The 20858-nt window shown below is 33.4% G+C and overlaps 1 long non-coding RNA gene across 1 annotated transcript; it reads right to left on the bottom strand.

Moving 5' to 3' along the window:
* Window positions 1-359: 359 nt before the first annotated feature.
* Window positions 360-15758, bottom strand: LOC109366973. The gene is made up of 4 exons (XR_002113689.1): window positions 15704-15758; window positions 7411-7468; window positions 4766-4845; window positions 360-1786 (listed from the first exon to the last, which is right to left on the bottom strand). It is a non-coding gene; the product is annotated as an uncharacterized LOC109366973 (long non-coding RNA).
* Between the last annotated feature and the right edge of the window lie 5100 nt (window positions 15759-20858).

The following is a 20858-nucleotide window of genomic DNA, read 5'->3' as shown; positions in this document are numbered from 1 at the left end:
ACTTGATTGCTGTTTCCATTTAAACTTTAGTTTAAGATGCATAATTTCACAATGACATTATAATTACTTGAAGGATAATAATACTCCAGTGCTCTCGAAGAATCTTCTATTGTGGAAAGATATGGTCTTTTAAAATTTGTGTAAATGTTGAAGATAGATTCCCATAGCACTTTAACACAATGAACTTTGGGAAATATTATCAAGAATGTGTTTCAGTGCTTCAGAAAACACTGAAACATAATGAGAATTGACAAAGTAAAAAAAAAAATGGAATTAGAAAAATCTGAAAAATTTCAAGAAGTTAGAATTTGGGGAAATTCAAAATTTCCCTACTGTAGTTCAGTGTATTATGGTAACGAAGTTAAATAGACTTCCGTGTTGTATAGTCTTCACTGGTTTGATGTGTGAAATCAGTGTTCAAAATCACATTTTGCTCAGCTTACTCAGTTGAACTTGAAAAACTCTTCTTAATACAACACTGAAAATATTTCTGCTGGATCTCATGGTCCTGACAGTAAACCAGTTGTATTTCTTCTTCAACTAAAGATTACAATTTACAGAACAGTTGAAATTACCACACAATTCCATTCATCATTAAAATAGTTGGAATAATTTTTCATTACATGTGAGGGAAAAAAGTAAAAGAGCAACAAAAACCTGTAATGCTACTGTTCAGTGAAATCACTCTCAACCAGTGTGTAACACTTTCATAGCTTCTGCTTAACTATATATATTTAAGAGCATTAAAATTTCATTGAACAACATTAAAATGAACACACTGGCCTGTGCTTCATCAATGCTGTGGAAGGGAAGTCAGATCTGAGATGTCCAGGACTTTTGATAAAGCATTTTCATAATCTACGCTACATTTTACAGTGTACTTTATAAAAGGTTTACACATGGAAAAAAAAAATATCAGTTCCAAGCTGAATATAAATGAAGAAGAAAAAGTACTTAAGATTATATGTAAAACAGTTCATGTTGATTACTCCAAACATCTTAAAGACATACCTCACTTAGTGATTCAAGATGCATGGCATTTTTGAACTGAATATTTTTCAGATAGGAATCAGCACTTCCAGTATATATTTTCTTGCATTATTTAAGCTTCAACTATTTCACTGTATGTTTGATTGCCAAAGTGTGCGTGTGTGCATGTATATACATATATATATACACACACACACACACACACACACACACACAGTCAACACAGAACATTTTTAATTTTTTTTTTTTAAATAAATTTGAATGTTAGAGGAGATTTTTAGACCTCAGTGATCATAGGGAAATTTAAAACATTCAGTTAGGGAAAAGAATAGGTGACATCTCATTCACAAAGCTATCTACAGAAGCCTTTTTCTCTAGTAGGAAAATATCAGCACATTGTTCATTAGTATAGTCAGCATCTCTTCATCATCTTCTGAATCTTAAAATAAAAATCACATAGAGCACAAATAAAAATTTCATACAATAGGTTTTGTATTAGAAGCAATATATGCTTGAACAAGACTCTGCTTAAGCATATTCACTTTCTCTAGTTGAAACTTCACTCTTCTAGTCTCTTTCCTTTGATTTACAGACAGGCTTTTTCAATTTTTTTCTCCAGAATTTTTTTTTCCCCCAAGACCTCAATTTAAAAAATATCCAAACAATAACAGTGTCAGCAACCAGCATTCTTCCAAGCATGTTTTCCATTGAAAGTGAAGATGTTGCTACAATGAATGAGAGAAGTCTTTGGCTTTTAGGTTATTCACCTCATTATATTTCTTTGCACACTCCGCACCTATGAGAAACAACGTTGTCATTAATTGGGATTTTCTCAGTGTAAGTTTCCTTGGCACTGAATTTATTCTCAGTTATTCTCAATAGAGTTGTACAAAACCAGAAAAAAATGCCGAGTTATTGTACCAGCCAAGTAGGCTGTTCAGATGAAACAGTATGTCCTGCATTGTGAGCCACCCCTTTGATTGTGTTTGCCAGTTTTCTAGACTGTTTTCTGACTTACTCATTTGCTGATGTAAGATATAGACCAGAGATCTTCTCAAATATAATCTAGCTTTCATTGCATTCCAGTAGACAGATTACCAAAATAAAAATAAAAATAAAAATGTATAATGCTTGGTTTCATTTTTCCCCTTCTCTGATGCAGTCCTTGATTGAGATAATGTCAAGGTAGGCTTTTCTTTGAGGTTTCCTCAAACTACGTAAACTGCTAACCACCAAAATTTCTTACTAAGTTTCTTCACATAGATCAAGATGGCTAAAAAATGCGATCTTGAATTCTACTTATATTAAAATATGGATCAGAATCATGAAACAAAATGTTACAAATATTTAACACTGATATCTCTAACCTTATCAAGAAGTAAATGAAACCTCCTAGATCTTACTTATAAATGCAAAGATAAAATGGCATTTATAATTTTATATTTCATCATTTTTCTTTGTGGGAAATTGTTCAGATCTATATAAAGATATAAAATATGCAGACAATTCACTATAACATAGGTTTTATCATTTTCTTTAATGAGAAAGATACCTCAAAAGTATTAGAGCCTGTCAGACAAAGTGTTATAGTGCTGTATTTATAGTCTTCCCAATAAATACCTGTTTTAGACAATTCTTTTCTTCCTTAGTCTTCCAGACACTGCAGCATTCATAATCAAAGTATGATGAGGAAGAATTTTTGTTAAAATGTAGAAAAAAAAAAGAAAAAAGAAAAAAAATCCAATATTGAGTACTCAGAGCAGATAGCAAGCAACAAAATGTACCAAAAAGAACACCATGAAATCCCAGCTGAGTTGTCAAACTCTTTGAAAACAGATGCGTATACATGGTTGAATTATTATGAGAATCCCCTATCTCAGAAAATATTGTGTATTTACAGAATATACCACAAAACATTATGAGACATTTTCATTCTCTAAACCACAATTTGTTGCTTGTTCAGGATGAGACAAGGCCTGCATGAAACCAAAAAAAATTGAAAAAAAAGCAAAATGAAAAGATAAGTACTATATAAACTAGGGATGCATGTGGAGAAAACTGGACCAAGACTGCCTTCTATTGAAAATAATCCACATGAAACATTTTATCTATAGAAAAAAAAAAAAGTGTTTTGATGATGAACGAAGTATCCTTCTCAGAAATTCAATAAACATTTGATCTTTGAGCTATCCAGCAGGAAAACTTCCTTCTGCTTTTATAAACTGAGGAAAAAAACTGTTAGCATCATAAACCAGTGATGTTAATAGGGAACAGGGTGAGAAAAAACAGGGTGTTGCATGAAGCAGAATTCCATAGGTAGTCTTTACTTTTTAATTTCTATCACAAATTAAAGAAAAATAAATGGAGAAATACATTAAAATCCTTGAATTGTGCATGTCATCATCATTTCTTATTATTGCCATAGAATTGTATCTTTACACACATAATGTATTTACTTGCATATATAGAATTTCTGTGATGTTAATTAAGATCCTATAACATTCAGTATAAAATAAAACACTGTGTGCGTTTTTCACAACACTAAAGAACTTCAAGAGAGTCTGTAGAAAAGCTATAAATGACAACACACTTCCTGAACATAAAATCATTTGTTCAGTTCTTTTTCTTGACCCAGACTTCTCAAACCTTTGCTGGAGAGACAAAAATCATGTCGATAACAGCATCATCTGCAATGCAAGTCCCTCAGGAAGTTGTATGCCACATACAGCATCAACTTTTTATGCAACTGTTCTCCAAGTTTACCTGCCAAAGATCAAGAAGCCAAACTAATGGTAGGCTAATTGCCATTCCTAGTCTGAGAAAGGAGTCCCAGGATTTGGTCTGCTAAGGCAGCCCAGAGACAGAAGATATCTCTTAGCTTCATCACTACACATGCATATGGGCACCAGTCACCAAGTGATCGTATTTGGGTTTTGCTGCATTAAGACACAAACGGAATGAGAGAATCAATTTTCACTTGGGGAAATTTCCAAATGAAACATGAAATTATTCTTATACTGATTCACAAATATGAAAGATTTATCTAGCAATTCACTGTCCATAAATTTTCAGAAAACAAAAACTCTTGGAATAATTGTTATATCCCTGTCACTGAGGATGATATAAGAGGTGTTCCCTTACTCTTACACTTAAAAATGTAAGATAAATAAAATCATATATCATTTGTAGACTGCTGTTAAAAATTAAATGAAAATAGGTATTGAAAATAGGTCAAGTTATTCAAAGGACAGATATCAAAAAGGATCAGCAAAATTTTTCCTTTTTATTGCCTATGCTCAAACCTAAGAGTATTTGCTTTCCAGCAAAAATCTTGTCTACAAAATAATTTAAATGATGGATAAATATTTACCTGAAGAAAAGAAAAATACCCCTACACACAGAAATAGTCAAGTTCAGTTGAACAGTGAAATGTTCAAGCGAAATTAAAGTTTGAAGACATTTGTCTATATTTCTCTCTGAGAGAACATGAAGCCTAACCTGCCAAAATTAAAGGTTTGTCAGATGTTAGTTCACTTGCTGTAATACAAGAAAAGGTCAGAAAGCAAACTGAAAAAAAGAATCTAGACAGCTTTAACCTCAAGGCTTTACTTTATTCCAAGAGGCAGGGTTGTCAGTCATATTATTTCCTATAAAAATACAAAGAACCAATATACAGAAAAAAAATCACAAGAGCTAACATTTAAGGATGTGACAAGAGGCTACGTTCTGATTTTATGAGTAGTTTTTAAATCATCTGAAACAGAACAGCACCCACCTTAACTGAAGATTCAGATGATAGCCTCAGCTTCTAAAATAGCCTTGTGATCACATGATTTATGATAAATTTCAGAATTACTGAAATGAATAAGGATAGTATAGGACAACGCAATCAGCATACCCACAAAATGACTTTATTTATTAAAAAAAAATAAAAATCAGACAAAATCAAATACTTTAACTATTATAATTTATCCACATGCAATTTGGATTGAGTTACCTATATTCAAGATATTTCTATAAAGTTAAACAGATGTTTCCCACAAAAAATGATAAAAACTACTAGCTATGTTTGAAATTCAGTAAGTCCTATTCACAGAAGTATGAGTAAATGATATTGCTAGTAATACTATTATTGCTTGTAGTAAAAATTTCAAAGAAAATTTAGATTAATAGAAAAGAATAAATAAAAAAAGAATAAATAAAAAACTTTGTTGAGCAATCTTAGAAGAAAAGAGCATTCACTGTTACAAAACATTGTGATAAAAAAAACACATTTGACCAATTTCATCCTCAATCAGCCTAGATGATTTCAAATATGCTCAGAAATTAAAGGAAACTCCACCACAGAGCTAGCTATGCACAGTATGCCTTTACTAAGAGTTGAAGTAAAAGACAAGTTCAGAGAGCCAGAACTGAAAGATGTCAATAAGAAGTATTGGATGAAGAAAAAGCGGACATGCACACAACAAAATTATTGAGTAATAGCCTTCCTGCAAACAATACCTTCTTTTCACTCACCCACACATCACTGGCAGAAAACTGTATTTCACTGAAATTTTGATTAGTTTGATGAGTGTGAGCGCTATGATTCTATAATTGATCATGAAGTTATTTCATCTTTGACAAAAAAAGTTTGAGAGCCTTGGATAGGCAAAGCTTGGTGATGTCCAGTAATTTTATTTTAGGGAAAAAATGAATAAGTAAAAAATTATTATGAATAATAATGAAGTCTCCCAATATCTGTATGTATTCAAGGGACACAAATTGTCACCTTTCAAAATTTAACAGTGATGGAAATAGTGTCCTCTAGACACTACAATACTACATGGAAAAATGAACTAATCAACCACATAGACAACAAAAAAAATCCACTTTCCTATTTTTCACTATGTAGATCTGCAATTATTTCTAAATAAGTTCAATATTTACCAGACAAGGGTAAATAGACTTCCCTTCTGTAAGTTATTTCTAATGTAGAAATTGAACATGAAGAACACCAGAAACATCATATTTTCTTGAGATTCCCACTGATGCCCTCTTTATAATTAAATCCATACTCTATCTTTTTCATCCATTCCGTATATATAAAATTGAAATATCCAGTAGAATTAAAATATTTGATTCCTAGAGCATCTTCTTTTAATATTCACAAAGAAACAAGTTCACTTTTTGACCTGTATCCTAAAAAAATGTGGCTTTTATGTATCTTCAATCTTGTCTTCTCCTCTGCAAAACTGTTCCAGAATTGTAACTCAATTCTTCTCTTTACAATACCATCTCTCTAATACTATTTAACTTACTTGTCCTCCCTCATATCATTGTCTGAAAGCTAGTGTCAGGTGGTATGGAAAGAGATCATTGTTACCAAATAAAAGCACTGAATATTCATGTGCTCCCTCATATCATGGTCCTGTAGCAAATAAAATAGGCCAGGGAGAAAAATACATGACTTGTTCACGATGCCACAAAAGATGTTAAGCAACGTAAATTGAATCAAGATTTTCTCACACCATCTCCCAATCTCTTAAGCACATTATTTTGTTGAATAATTTAAGTTCACTTTCATATCTTGCAGATACTCTTGAGATAAAGTAGCTACTTTTTCATGCCATGTTAAAATGAAGAAAACACTTCTTGAAGGACAAAAATCATTTACTCATAAAGCTTCCATATGATTTATATTTCTTGTTAGTATTTTGAATTAACGGTTGTGAAACCACTCAGAGCAAACACTTCTAGAATTGGCAAAACATTCATTTACTCAGTTTCAGGTTTTAGTAATTTCACACTTTCCATAAATGCTCTTTTCTATGCAACTGAATATTCAGTGCTTTTATTTGGTAACAATGATCTCTTTCCATACCACCTGACACTAGCTTTCAGACAATTAAATAATTTCTTTACGAATATACTACATAAAAATCAGTAATTTAATGTGAAAGAAATGCTGACACCCAACCAAACCTTTTGAGACAGAGTATGCTCTACAGGGAGGGGAGTTTCTGCCGTACAAGTCTTAAAAGCAATACAGGATGAGCCAGCTATAAATCTTGCTCTAGCTTGAGGAAGCACATTCTGCAGCAGAAGGCTGTCTTTGTGTAGATTAATGCAATGTATATTCTGCTCTACAGCTGCTAGTTCCCTTGGGGAAGCCAACACTATCTGTAACACCAACACGAATCCCCACTTGCACAGTAGCTCCTTCACAAGGCTTCCGACTCCATAGCGATCTTGCAAAGGAACCGGCCACAACCCACTCTCATGTGTCTACTGGAACTATGAATAGGAGCAGAAGGAGGACAGAGAATATTTTGAAATTCATTCTTCCTTATTTGGTCTCTCATAGAATTAATGTCTATGTAATAGAATTTAAATCCTCATTTTCTATGTAACTGAGAACAGGCAACAAAAAAAGCTTACCGTCAAGTTCTCTTGTCATGACTAGAGATTAATGTATCAGTTTCCCACTGTCCAGGATCTGCAAAAGTATTTTTAATTGTGCATCAAAATCTAAGGGTTAAGCATAATTTAGTACAGTAATTATATTAATGTGATCATACCAATTAATGACAATGCATGAATAAGTCAAAGAGATAAATATAATTGCTGGCTCCATATTTATGGATATGCACTCAAGTTCATGTTTTTACTGTATTCCCCTTAATAAATGTCTCTTTTCTTTCCTCTTTAAATAGAAAAAATGTGTGAAAAAAATAAGGCTGTCTTTCCTGCATCTAATATGGCTTACTCTTGCTTTGCATATGCTCTTTCTGTTATTTCAAGATACTGTTGGCAGAGTAGCATACCTCAACACTGTTTTTATCACAGTGTGAAAAACACCAGATGTACAAAATTAAAGTTCAAGTTAATCAAAATATTGCTTGACAAAGCAAATAATTGAATTGCACTTTCAATGCACTGTGGTAGACAATAATTAACATGCGGCATCTTCAACATATTTGAATACAACTTCCAATTTCCGTTTTAACATCATAGAATGCTGTCTACACATTTTTTAATGGCACCCCTGATAATAATATATTCTGTTTTTAATCATATTCCACATTCCAGGAAATGAAGCTTGCAATTTTCCCAGGTGCTTACCAAATTACTACTGCAAGCTAATTCTCATCCCCCAAGTTAAGAGTTTCAACACAGTGCCCATTAACAGCCTGCTTATGTTCTTCCTGTACAACAGAAGGTAAGTTAATATGTGCTTCAATTATATCCAGTTTGTGCATTTATAGCACCCTGTGGGCAGCACTAAGAAGGCTGTAAATGTACTTATACTGCTTCCTTAATGCTCTACTGTATTACAGGAGAGAGAGAACTAAAAATACCATATTATTTTATCAAGAGAATCAATAAGGAACTCCACTGTATCGATTCAGGAAGGCAGCTAAGGTATGGCGCTCTCTTGCTACAAGAAGAGCTTGTACAAACTTGATTTTTATATATTTCTTCTTCTTTACATATGCACACAAGTACACATGTGATTAAGCCTGTATTTATCAGATTTAATAAAATGTACATCAAATGCATTTTCAAGCACTGTGGGTGCTTAAATTAAAATGGAAGACATACTGCACAATCACTTCTTTCAATTGCATCTATTCACCTAACTGAACATTGTCTTAAAAGAAGACATTCTATTTTTGCCTTTTTTGTTAATTTTATGGCAGATCAACCTGCTGTTTCATGAAATAATGAACTGAATATGCACTTAAACTTATACAATTTTTTTTTTATTTTCTAGTTCCAATAATATGATCACCACTAGTAGGTGAGGTAAAGGAAATATTCGTATTTTTTACTTTGCATGATTTTTTTTTAATAGTCATTTTCCTTCTTGTTTTGTAGAGAAAATTTTCTAGAAGCTTTTGGAAAGTAAGCAAACAAAAAAAAATCAATAACAACAACAAAGCTGTGTGAAAATGAAATAAGTTTTAAAAACAACATAGTACATTGGGAAAAAATATAAATCTCTCCTGCTTTGTAGGACATGATACCCCATGTTTCTTGTAGTTAGGAAAGAAATTCTTAGAAAAAGCTTATATTCAAATTTTCGAAATAAATTATTTTGAAAAATACTTCAATTATCCTTCAAATACTTTTTATTATTAAAAATCATAGAATTTGAAATTTGATTTCATTACTGATAACATTCAGATTTTAGAACACAACTGTTATATTCAGACAACAGTTTTCTTTATCTTTGCAATTCCAGTTTACCATTATAAACAAATGAATAAACAAAACAAAAAAAAAATTAGTTCAGAATATGTAGCCCACATATAGGTGTCAGATTATAGCAGATGTAATTTTTTTCAAGAAAGAGTATGCTTTTTTTTTTTAGCAGCAGTCTACCTGGTGTAAAGATCATATGCACGTAGCTATTTTTCTAGTACATTTTTTCCATTTATGAAATTAAATAAACAAAAAGTTTCTGTTTACTTTTGTCACTGACAGAAATCCAAGCGAGTCTCACCAGCAAGAAACATCCCTATAGAATGTTCAGTTTAAGTGTCTTGGAGAGCGTACTCTTTGCATGAAATTTGTGTCGGACCAGAAGGACATCAAATTGCTTGTGTGCTCACTTCTTCAGAATACTTGGGTTGGAAGCCCAAATGTCTACAAAAAGCTAATGTGCATTTTCACCACTGAATTACTACATAAATTCACTAAGATTATGTTTACCAAGTTGTCTTTTTAGCATTTATTTTTGTACCAAATTTTAAATTTCCTTTACTGAAATCAAATTCCACGCACAAGTGCATGTAGAAGGTCTGTAGTGAATCCAAGAAGAGTTCACTAGTCCATTAAATTAACATTAAAAATGATTAGGATTATCATCTGCCAGAGTTCTTATTTACACAAAACTCTGAATTCAGAAACATGGAAATTAATAGACAGAAAGGAAGAGAGAAGGAAAGGAAGAGAGGAAGGAAGGATGGAATGATGGAAGAAAGGAAGAAGGACAGACCTACATATGACATTTAATGACACAGTAAACATATGTTCCATTTTGGTGACAAATTCTCAAATAACAGAGAAGGAGAAAGAAAAGAAAATTATATTAAAGAGATTATTTGACTACCTCCTGTAAGGTATCGCATTTAAATGCTAAATAAATAGGTTCAGATATTCTCATCACTAGTCTGCTTTTCCTACTCTGCAGTTGTTTTTTGAGCAGCTCAGCTGCTAACATTACTGACAGCAACATAGTTCCTAGAAGCGATATAGAAAGCACGCTACCTTATATACACTGCACAGATCTACAAGTATTTCATGGACATAAACATGTAGACTGTTGGTCTTAAGGTCATACAGAATGTATCAGTTTAAAAGAGAAAATCTGATCTATTTACCAAAACCAGTCCTCTACAGTAGTTCTTCTTTATATGAAAACCTGAATTCTCTTGGAATGTTTACACATATGAATACTGAATGATCAGGCTTTAACTATATGCAAGTTCATGTTCGATTTAATACAGCAGTGATAGGCAGAAGAGCTCTTATCTAGGTTATGATAAAACATATACTGGTACAATAAGCGTGCTCAACTTCCATAGCAAATCTCAGTACGTGTGTGTCTATGTACATATATACGCATTTAGACAAGTTCAATACATGTAAATAGCCTAAGCTTACCCTTCCAAGTAATATGCTTTCAACTTAATATTTTCATTCGTTTTAAAATCTAAAACCATGAGGGTTTTTTTTTGTGTATGTTTTTATTGCTTAAGGAAAAAAATAATAAGTTAGACATACAAACTTGCAGTTTTTGATAGTTTTCCTATGCTTATGTTTATCATGGAAAGAAATACATCCCCCCCACACACACACTGTCACATAAGGATCTTCACAACACTGTTAACATGATGGGCCTTTAATCCTGCCAAAGTAATATTTCGACTAGTCAAAACATCTTTCTAATGAGAAAGAAGCCCCAGAGGTTGAAGTTGATTACAATAATTACTGACTTACTTTCTAATTTATTTTAATTTAAGGAAAACTCAGAATGGAAATTGTCATCTTCAGTGGTGGAAAGGCAGTACCTTACTTTTAGATTTGGTCACCCAAGTAAAAGAAGCACTGTAATATTTTCTTTTGTTGCTGCAAACTCCATTATAACTTGGGATGTCTAGAAAATAGGGTTTGCAGTCCATCTAGACTAGGATACATGTGACTCCAGGCTTCCAGGCTGGTTGTGACTCCAGCTCCCTTCTCCACCACATGCTCTGGAGGCTTTCCCTTCTAAATCTCCCATAAGCTCTCAAGAAAGGAACAACTTCTCCTCTCCCACCTGTAGCACACCTACCCCAGAGGTTAGCAGCCTGATTGGACCAAGACAATAGGCCTCCTTTCTGCTGCTTTCTCACTTACCAGAAAGAAAATAATTACATGCAGCACACAATAATGAAGTACCATCCATCTCAGCAAGCATTTTGTTAAAATTAGCTGACTAACATGTATCTATACATATTTTTAACACATGAAGGACAATATCTGCAGTATTTACATTCTGAACACTACGTTTTAAAGCTCCTGTGAAAAACTAAATGACACTGAGAAACTGATTTACCAATGATAGGTACTTAGATGTTCATATGCTTAAGATTGTTATGGAATACATTGTCGCAAGTGAAACATCACTTTATTAAAGTACTGCTTAGCATTTCATCTCACCAGACTTGTTTGCTCACTGTTTTCACTAACATGTAGACAGCTTTCCTTTTTCCTAATTGTTCTTCATTTATTCTGGAATTTTAAAATGAAGTTTGTGAAAGGGTCAGCTCAGAAGTCATTATTTCAAACTTGTTTTAAGATATCCTGGTAGATCTCTATTAGTTCATGTCAGAAGTAAAGAGAATGATATAAACCTATTATCTTTAAGAGGATGATAAATTTCAATGCCAGCCAGATCCTCTGTGGTGGAGCAAACAAAACTGAATCTTCAGTGGGTGTTCTCTGGAGTCTTTTATTGCCCAAGACAGAAGTTTAACAAAATCATCACAGACATGCAGAGAGCAGCAGTGGCCCTTTATTGCTCTGAAAACGATTAGATAAAATGTTTTATAACTAGCTGCCTCTTAATTTCATATATTTGGAAAGATCAAGGAGGTCTTTCATATCTCCTTGACTTTCACTGCTGCCCACAGTATAACAATTCCAGCTTAGACACATACTTCAGCCATATCACTAAGTCTCACTTTCATTGAATACAAGAGGAGAGAGAAGAATCTGTTATCATCATTATTTAACTCATTTTTCCATTAAAAAGATTTTATATTTCAACTAGTCAAAATCTGATCTACAACACAAGAAGTAGTGTTTTTACAAAAGTATAAAATAACGATTTATCCCTTTTTATTTTTGTGGCTGTTTCAGTATAGATCTTCAGAATTGTATTTGCAGATTTTCTGTATAATACGCCATATTATGAGGTGACAAAGACAGAAAAATTTTGACGCTAATTGAGTATAATTTAGATGAATAGTTGAAAGAAATGTTATACCACCAAGTCAGTTAAGTTTGTAAGAATCTGTAAAATAACATTCCCTTTCCTATTTTTTTCCTTTGTAGTTCAGACATCAAAGATAAGGAAAAAGAATTTATTTTGATGTTCTATGAAGAACATCATCTTTGAAAGAAATAGGAAAAAAAGGAATAAAAGAATTTTAAAACTGTTACATTTATACTTCTAGGGTATTTTTCTAATGAAGATCATTAACATTTTGTTAAGTTCATCATTTGCCTTGTAATATTAGGATTATTAAATATAACATCACTTTTCACTGGAAAGTATAGTACTACACCAAGTTATAAACCAAGTAAAATGGAACACACAGGGAGAGAGAAGGGAGACATACAAACAGAGGTATTTCTTAATAACAGAAACCTAGCAAAAGAGGCATCAAATTTATCAGCAGAACTGCAGATATGACTCTATCAATAATCCGTGGCACTTTTGTATTTCCCAGCTGAGGCTATTATACAGCTTTGGATGACAGCCTGCTTCAACTTCATCATACAATCCACTGGGACAGAAACTCATAACCAGCTTTCAACATAGATCCTTCATATAAAGGGTAATAACTGCAGCCAGTCAGTGTAGTAAGATTATCACAGAGTGCAGCAATGAGCTGTAAAATGTGGGAAAGGTAGTCTGACAGAAACCTGACAAAATAACCTCAGCAGTATAACTCCTTTTAAACATCAAGGGGAGAGGTATAAAAAAAGATCCCAACAGAATCTTCCTAGATGCTGTTCTGCTGATGCTTTTTCATTAAACTTATCTTGACCTATCTTCAGACTTTAAAGGAAATGTATAGCTTATCAGAAACCTCGAGCTGCTTCAAGAGATACAGTTTTATCTATATTGACAAATGTTATTGATATTCTCAAAATCCAATGGAAATTTTCAATAGAACATACAGTGTTACATAAAATAGTTATCTAATGTATTATCTAAGAGTGTTAATATCTAATAATAAATCTAATGTATATAAAGGAAACTTAGCTATACCCCCCCAAAAAAAAAAAATCAAGGGGCAAAAGTGACCTAGGATCCACAATCCTGTGACTCAGAGACAGAAGAGTTTATTTCCAGTTTCTGAGCTCCTTCAATATCCACACACAACTTCATCCTGTATTTATTTTAATGTAGCCTGGGTCTCATATCCAAATGGAGACTTAAGCTCCAGTCAAAGGCTGGAGCTTAAGTAACCTACGCTGCATGACCAGAGTTACTTTATGGTAAGTCTTTGATTATAGATAAAGAAGTTCGAAAGAAACATTATGAAACAACATTAACTCAAACTGGCTATGAAAATATTTTCATGTGTTTGCATTGGTATCTACAGATACACTCGTTCAGCCTGCTAACTGTTAACAGCTGAATATCTAGCAGAGGTTTTGTATTTTCTGATGTACCCCAATAATGGAGCTTTTAAGAAGAACTCAGTAAAATTTCATCATGAAGTTTTATGACTAAATCCCATCATAGCTCTGTAGAATATGCACAAGAACAATTTCTATTCCCTATTCAATCTTCTTATAGTTCTGTGTGTGGGCTCACTTAACGCTGTCATGTCACCAGTTAGCCAACACAGATCCTCAGTCTAACTGTTCAAAATTTCTGGTGGATTGTTTATGATTTTCTTAGGAAAACTGTTAGTTTTGAGAATACATGGAAGAAATAGTATTTTTCACCAGAACCCACATTTAACATTGAGAAGTCAAACAAGATATTTTAGTTAGATTTGACACATATCTGAGAATCTCGTTTTGTTAAATGGAACAAGTTTTATTTGTTTCATACCAGTTTAATAAAAATATTAAAACTTTGTATTTTTTCCTCATTTTTTTGCAGGTGTTTTGTTTAGGCCCTGATGTTTTCATAATATCAGTTATTTCACACAAAGGACTTTTTATCTTTTGATGATTTCCTCCACTGACAAGGCCTTATGTGACCCAGAGCATCCTGTAAATTCCATCTTAATATGAACATCAGTTTTCTATAGCTTCATCTCTCCTAAATTAAGATACAACAGTGGCTAAAATACTAAAAATATTAAAATAGATTACCATTAAAGCAACTTGAACTCAATCAATTTTGTTCATAGCAAACAGATTATAATTACAATACAATAAATTGGTTCATGTCAAAAGGTTTTACTTTGAGTCAGATTTTCAAATTGAGGATAGGATTTATCTTAACAATTTTAGCTGAATATAGTGCATACCACCTGAGCAACTCAGCCCAAATCCCTAGAATACAGACTAGGAGCAGACAATTCTAGAAAACAATTAAATTCTTTAATTTTGGATACTATGTTTATGATTGTAACCCTAGAAGGGTCCGCTTCTCCTTGACTATAAAATGCTAGTGTAGACTGAAGTTTTGAGTATCAGCTTAATCCTGCCTTAAATGTCTTGTTTTGACAAACAGCAAATACTGTAATTTTCCAGTAAGATATTCACTCTCCAGGATTTTCCTAATTCTACTACAAAGAATGGAATCTGCAAAATGAAATATCTTTATTTCACTCATCACTACTTATTAGCAGGTGAACCTCAGAGATCTCTGTGTACTGTCTAAGGTATAAGGTACTAATAACTGACTTTAAGAAAGACTTTTAGATGGCAAATGACTAGAAGTACATGACAGCTACTAAAAGAGCACTTAAATACCATGTTAAATTACCACAGATTCCTACTGAAGCCTACTGCAATACATTAACCCTTCTTTATGCTTCAAGAGACAATGAACACAAAATAGACATAACTCTCATGAAATTTTCAATCACAGAAAATTACTTAAATTACTTTTCAGGACATTACACTAGGAAAGAATTAGTCATATTTTGTCTATTATATCCTCCAATGCCTCTTTCCTTCTTTCTATGACCTTTTCTTGTTATCTTCACTCCTTACTTCAAATCAAATACCACGTTTACATTTGAAGAAGCTGTTTTCTTTCTAAATCAATCCCCCAAATGAATGATGGAATTACTTTTACTCAGTTCTGCCACATATCAAAAAATATTTTTACAGTTTGATAGTGAGAAATAAAATGATAAAATAGAATGAAATTATTTAAGGGATGTTGTATAATCAATCAATATTAAGACGTTATAATTACGAAATAAACAAGAGAGTTAGGCAAAGCAGATTATAGTAACAAAAAGAGAATAGATAGAAAGCTTACCCATATCCTGGGCTCACGTACCAAACTCCAGCAGAATGGATCTCCAGAAGAGATCCTTCCCCACTGGTAGCCAGCTCTTAAATTGCCTTTACCTGTGCTCCCATGGCTGACTCATTGCTCACCGCAGGTGATCAGTCAAGAGGTTCAGGCCATGACTCAGCAGTTCCCATACAGATGTAAATGTAGAAATTAAATATTCAACAGCAGTTCAATGAGCATTCTTAAAAAAAAATTGAGGTGCATCTTCTGCATAGTGCTTCAAAACAGATAAAGTGTTATATAGTTGTGGATTATTACAAAGGTCTCTGTTACTTGTAGCACAACTGTGTGAGCACTCAGTCTCCACTGAGGCATTAATTCAATTCCATGGTCAACATCAAATTCAAATCTCTTCTGAATCAGGGTGAAAAATAATCTCATTGAAATTCTCTGTAAGGGGAAATCTGTAGAATATTAATACTGGTTAGGCCCATGGCTTTTGCTGAAATCACAGATCTCCAAAACCCTAAGAATTCCTCTCCTGACAACCTTCTCCCTGACTATTGTGAGATTATGGATAGTCGAATAGATGCTATTAGAAAGCTTTATTTAGAACAGAAAGTACTTCTCACTTAGCCAAGTAGATAAGGTGGAGGTAAAGAAAATCTTCCTTGTTTCTAAAGGAATTTTTACTGGAATACATTGCTTCCACTTCTTCCATCAGCCCTTTCTCAAGTACCACATATCTAGTCACATACCTGGCATATTTCATAATCTTTCAAATGCAATTTTACATAGTTTAAGGAAAAACGACCTTTGCAAAACATAAGACATGAAAATAGTGCTAATTCATTCATACAGCAGTGGACCTTTGACCCTGTTTGAGTCCAATCTCCCACTTAAAACAAGACTATCAAGATTTGATCAATACTAAAAACATTATTCTCCATTTAAATCTTTGCTCCTTGTTAGAACTGTAAACCATATATATCATAAAACATAAATGAGACAGCTACCATGGCCTACTAGCTTTGCATGTGTTATACATCAGCATGTTTCTCAAGCCACTGATGTCCAACAATATCCTCTCAGAGACAGCATGTCAGGTCCAAATATTGATTCTTTTGTAAAAATATGAATGTTTCAGAATTTAGCTATGAAAAATGCCATTAAATATCACTTAATGCATGTATATATGCAATATAAACTCTTACTTATTGAAAGCAATACACTATATGTAAAAGGATTTTTTTGGCTTTATTTAAGTGTTTATATTTAGGTGTTCTGCATTTTAGAAGGTACAGCGGTTGCCACGGAAACTAATTTTTGCTCTATTGCAGAGTAAATAATTCTGTAAATCTCACTTCATATTCAGTCCATGGGTATGATTTCCTTTCATCATTGGGATAAGAAGGGAAAGCAGTATTTTTTTCCTCTCTGGCTATTTTCTGTATGTAGTAGCTTTTCAACTTGTATAGAAACAGAAGTAGTTAAGAATGGAAGAGTAGAATCCAGGTTTTGTAGGAGTCCTGTCCTGAATTACCAAATGCTTCATGAACTTAAGGAAAAAAAAATTCCTCAGAACCTCATTTGTTTCCTATATGAATACAAATAAAGGACTTGTGAGATGTACTTCTCAACAGCTTAAGAGGCTAATTATTTTTGTAAAATGATTTAAATTCATGCAATTAGAGGTGCTGTGTAAGCTATTGTTAGTCTGAGTATTACTACCATTTATTACTGTGCTGGGATCAGTGAAGCCGATTTCTATATAAAAGACTGTAATTAAATGATTTTCACACTTCCTAGAATGAGCATAGCACATATCACACAGTAGTGTTTTAATTGAAATAGACTTAGCTGTCATCCAGTAAGCAATGTTACACTTAGTAAGGATGCATGTAGATATTTAAACTATATCCTGGGTACATGCTTTGGGAGTGTAGCTGATGGAATTATACAAAGTCCATCTTTATTGTGTTGCATCTTTATTGTACTATCATCTTTGCAATACCAGCATTATTGTAGAGTCTACCACATTGCCCATTCAAGACCTGTTGCAGCAGATGCACATTTGAATTTTATGCTGAGGAAATGGTCTGCTGTTGCTGCAAGGAAACAATGAGTAGAAGTGAAGGAGATCTTGAGACCTGAAAAGAAAGAAGGAAGGCAGTCAGATGTGGAAGTCTCCAGAGAGTTAGTTATTCCCACTGCATCTACCAGGATTACGAGGGAAAGGAGTGGCGATGCTGGGATTGGATCCTTCATCAGTCCCAGCAGCATCTGTCTGTCTGCACCAAGTCTTTTGGTTTTTCTTGGTCCTCTGACATAACAAAAGCAGGCAGCAGGGCCAAGGCCACTTTGCTCTCCCCAGGGGTCTGCTGCCTTCAGAGATACCTGCCTTGATCATGAAGAGAGAGAGACCAAGTTCAAAAACTGCAGCCAAGGAAATTTTATGCAGTTTTATCAACATTACTGTATGCAATATCTTTATATAAAAATACACACTTCAGTGTAGAAAAAAACTGCTTATTGAATCAAATATAATTTGCCTATAAGTTTGTTGCAAAGGATTACTGAGCATCAGGAAGCCATCTGTAAGAAATTGTGTAGAGGCATTATCTACAGCACAAACAAAAAAATCTAGTGGGTATAAATCTTATTCCCAGATTTCCCTGTCCCAGCTCAAGTGAGTATGGAGATGCCTTTTAATCATCTTATTAGTGACACAGAAAAATATCTTTAAGTTTGGATCGCGTGGGACTTCTTTGTTCTGACTGCTGTTGAAAAGTTAGGTCTCTTTCTCTCTTCTCTGTTTCCATTTATTTCCTACTCAGGCTAAATTGCTTTTAATATCAGCGGGAGGTGCAAGTGCTCAGATGTTATGAAGAACATCCATGCACTTGAGTGTCATAAGACTGATTTAACTACTTCCCTTTCTGTAGCCATGTTTCAAAAAAAAGCAGAGCTAAATTGTCATTCTTGTGACATCTCCAGGGAATGGATTTAAACTCACGGCTCGTTTTCGTTTTTTTGCAAGCAATGTCAGTTGTCTCTTATAGAATTTATGGACTTATTCAGGAATAATAAAGGAGAGGAAGATTGCAATAAGCATCCTTTCTGATTTACTATGTATTTATGTGTACACTAATTCCATAGAAAACATATTTCCTTTCCTCTTGCCAGAAAAGTATTTCTCATGTATTTTATCTGAGAAGTTGGGCATTCTAGCTGCATCTTATTTGTTTAGCCCCAAGGTTCTAAATGTTTTGGGTAAATAGCAAAGGAATTCAAACACAGAATTTGTTTCAAGGAAAGAAAAGAAAGAAAACACTTAACCAGGGAGCTTTTCTATATAAGCAAGTTTTTATTCTTGTAAATCTTCAGACTGCCATTGATGGTTCTCTGTTCACCAAATATATGCTCCCCATCAGCAAATGAACTATCACAACACTGCAAAGATGCTACTGCTAACCTCCACCAATAAACTGCACATCCTTAAGGCCCCTCTTGTTTTTCGGACTTTATCTGGATGCTTCTTGTCCTATTTCATCCACTATACTTTTCAAGAATTGAAGTCTTTAATATTAATCGTGTCATACATTTGTGAAGAAAGCATTGGACCAAATAATTTGTGAGATGGTGTGAGAGATGAATTAATGAAATTTTTCCCCTATTTAAAATGTAATTTTGTATAAAATTTGTTGAACTGAAAGATCCATTATCATTAAATGTTGCATCTGAACCAATTTTGGGGTTTTTTTTGTTCTTTTTTTTAATTCAAAACATTATAGTAAATCATAAACAAAGAACTATGATAACACTCTCCACTCACTTTTCATACAATTTCTTCACCAGCAGCTAAAATATTTTCATGCAGGAGTTTAATAGCAAGAATCCATTTCATATCAATAAAAGGAAACATGGCAGAACATGATGTCTAGTCTTTACTGCAGAAAGCAGTTTTGTGGGGAAATAAAAAAGGGGGAAGAAGGCCACAGCTGAAGGAAAGGAAGCATTTACTGATGTAGATAATATTTAGAGCAATTAAGAGAGGTTTGTTGCCAATGCACTGGAAATGACAGGCTTTCATATATGGTTTTTGTGGACTTCACTGGAAAGTCCATAAAACAGTATAGTTTAAATTATCGGTCATTACCGTTTAATTTTGCACATAGATAACATAAATTTCTAAAGCATGCATGCATTTTTTCCAGAAGAAAATCTGATCAATTACATTGATTTTGAGGACAAACATGTCAGTGTTAAACTACATCCTCTTTCTTAATGCACATTTGCACTACACGTTAAATAAACTCAGATCTCAATACTTAGTATAACTTCATTGCCTCAATTGATCAAATAGCCCAACAGCTCTAATTAACATTAGCATATTATCTGTTCGAAGGGCAAGGTAATATCACAGCTCTTCATTTGAGCTGACTCAAACACTTGCAACAGGAGCACAAGCTTAATACTATTACACTACATACAGTAAATACTCTTCCTGTTCTCCAAGAAAAAGAACATTAAGCCAGTCAGTTACAGTTACGTGCTCCAGTTCAGCTATCATTATGAGTGTATGTGCATACAGATGAAAAGGAAAGAAAATTGGGAAAAAAGACCAAAGACAAAAATATCCATCAAACACGATATAAGTTGCATCCACATGTTAATGTGCACACCTAAGATATTTGAGACTGAGGTAGTTTTGTACTAACAAATATCTGTAAAGTAGATACAAAGTTATTTTCATCCAGCACTGAATCAGCAACAGAGTTGGAGATTTCATTTTCAGACAGAACTACAGCTTGTTCTTTGAGAAAACATTGATTACTTCCATCAAGCTTATTTTTCCATCTTGACCTCCTGTTATTTATTCCCCTTCTGTCTGAAGGCAGAGCATGTCTCCATGCAGACTTAAAACTCTGACTATCATCTTAGATGGACACCAGGCTCCTTGGAATTTTAGGATATAGTTTTGTCTGCTTTAACTGTTTCAGTGTTCCTAAATTTTAATGGGCCAATAGAAAGATCACATAGTTACTTAAGAAGTTGAGTTGAGGTGATTACAGGAATAATCTGTCAGAGATGTTATGATTCTTATGTCATTATGGAGTTTTTGCTTCTTGCTTATCTTTTTTCTTTTCTTTTCTTTTCTTTTCTTTTCTTTTCT

Source organism: Meleagris gallopavo, chromosome 3, assembly GCF_000146605.3.
Source record: "Meleagris gallopavo isolate NT-WF06-2002-E0010 breed Aviagen turkey brand Nicholas breeding stock chromosome 3, Turkey_5.1, whole genome shotgun sequence".
Classification (NCBI taxonomy): domain Eukaryota; kingdom Metazoa; phylum Chordata; class Aves; order Galliformes; family Phasianidae; genus Meleagris; species Meleagris gallopavo.
Note: the sequence above shows the minus strand (reverse complement) of the source record. Positions and strands in the feature narration are given on the sequence as shown.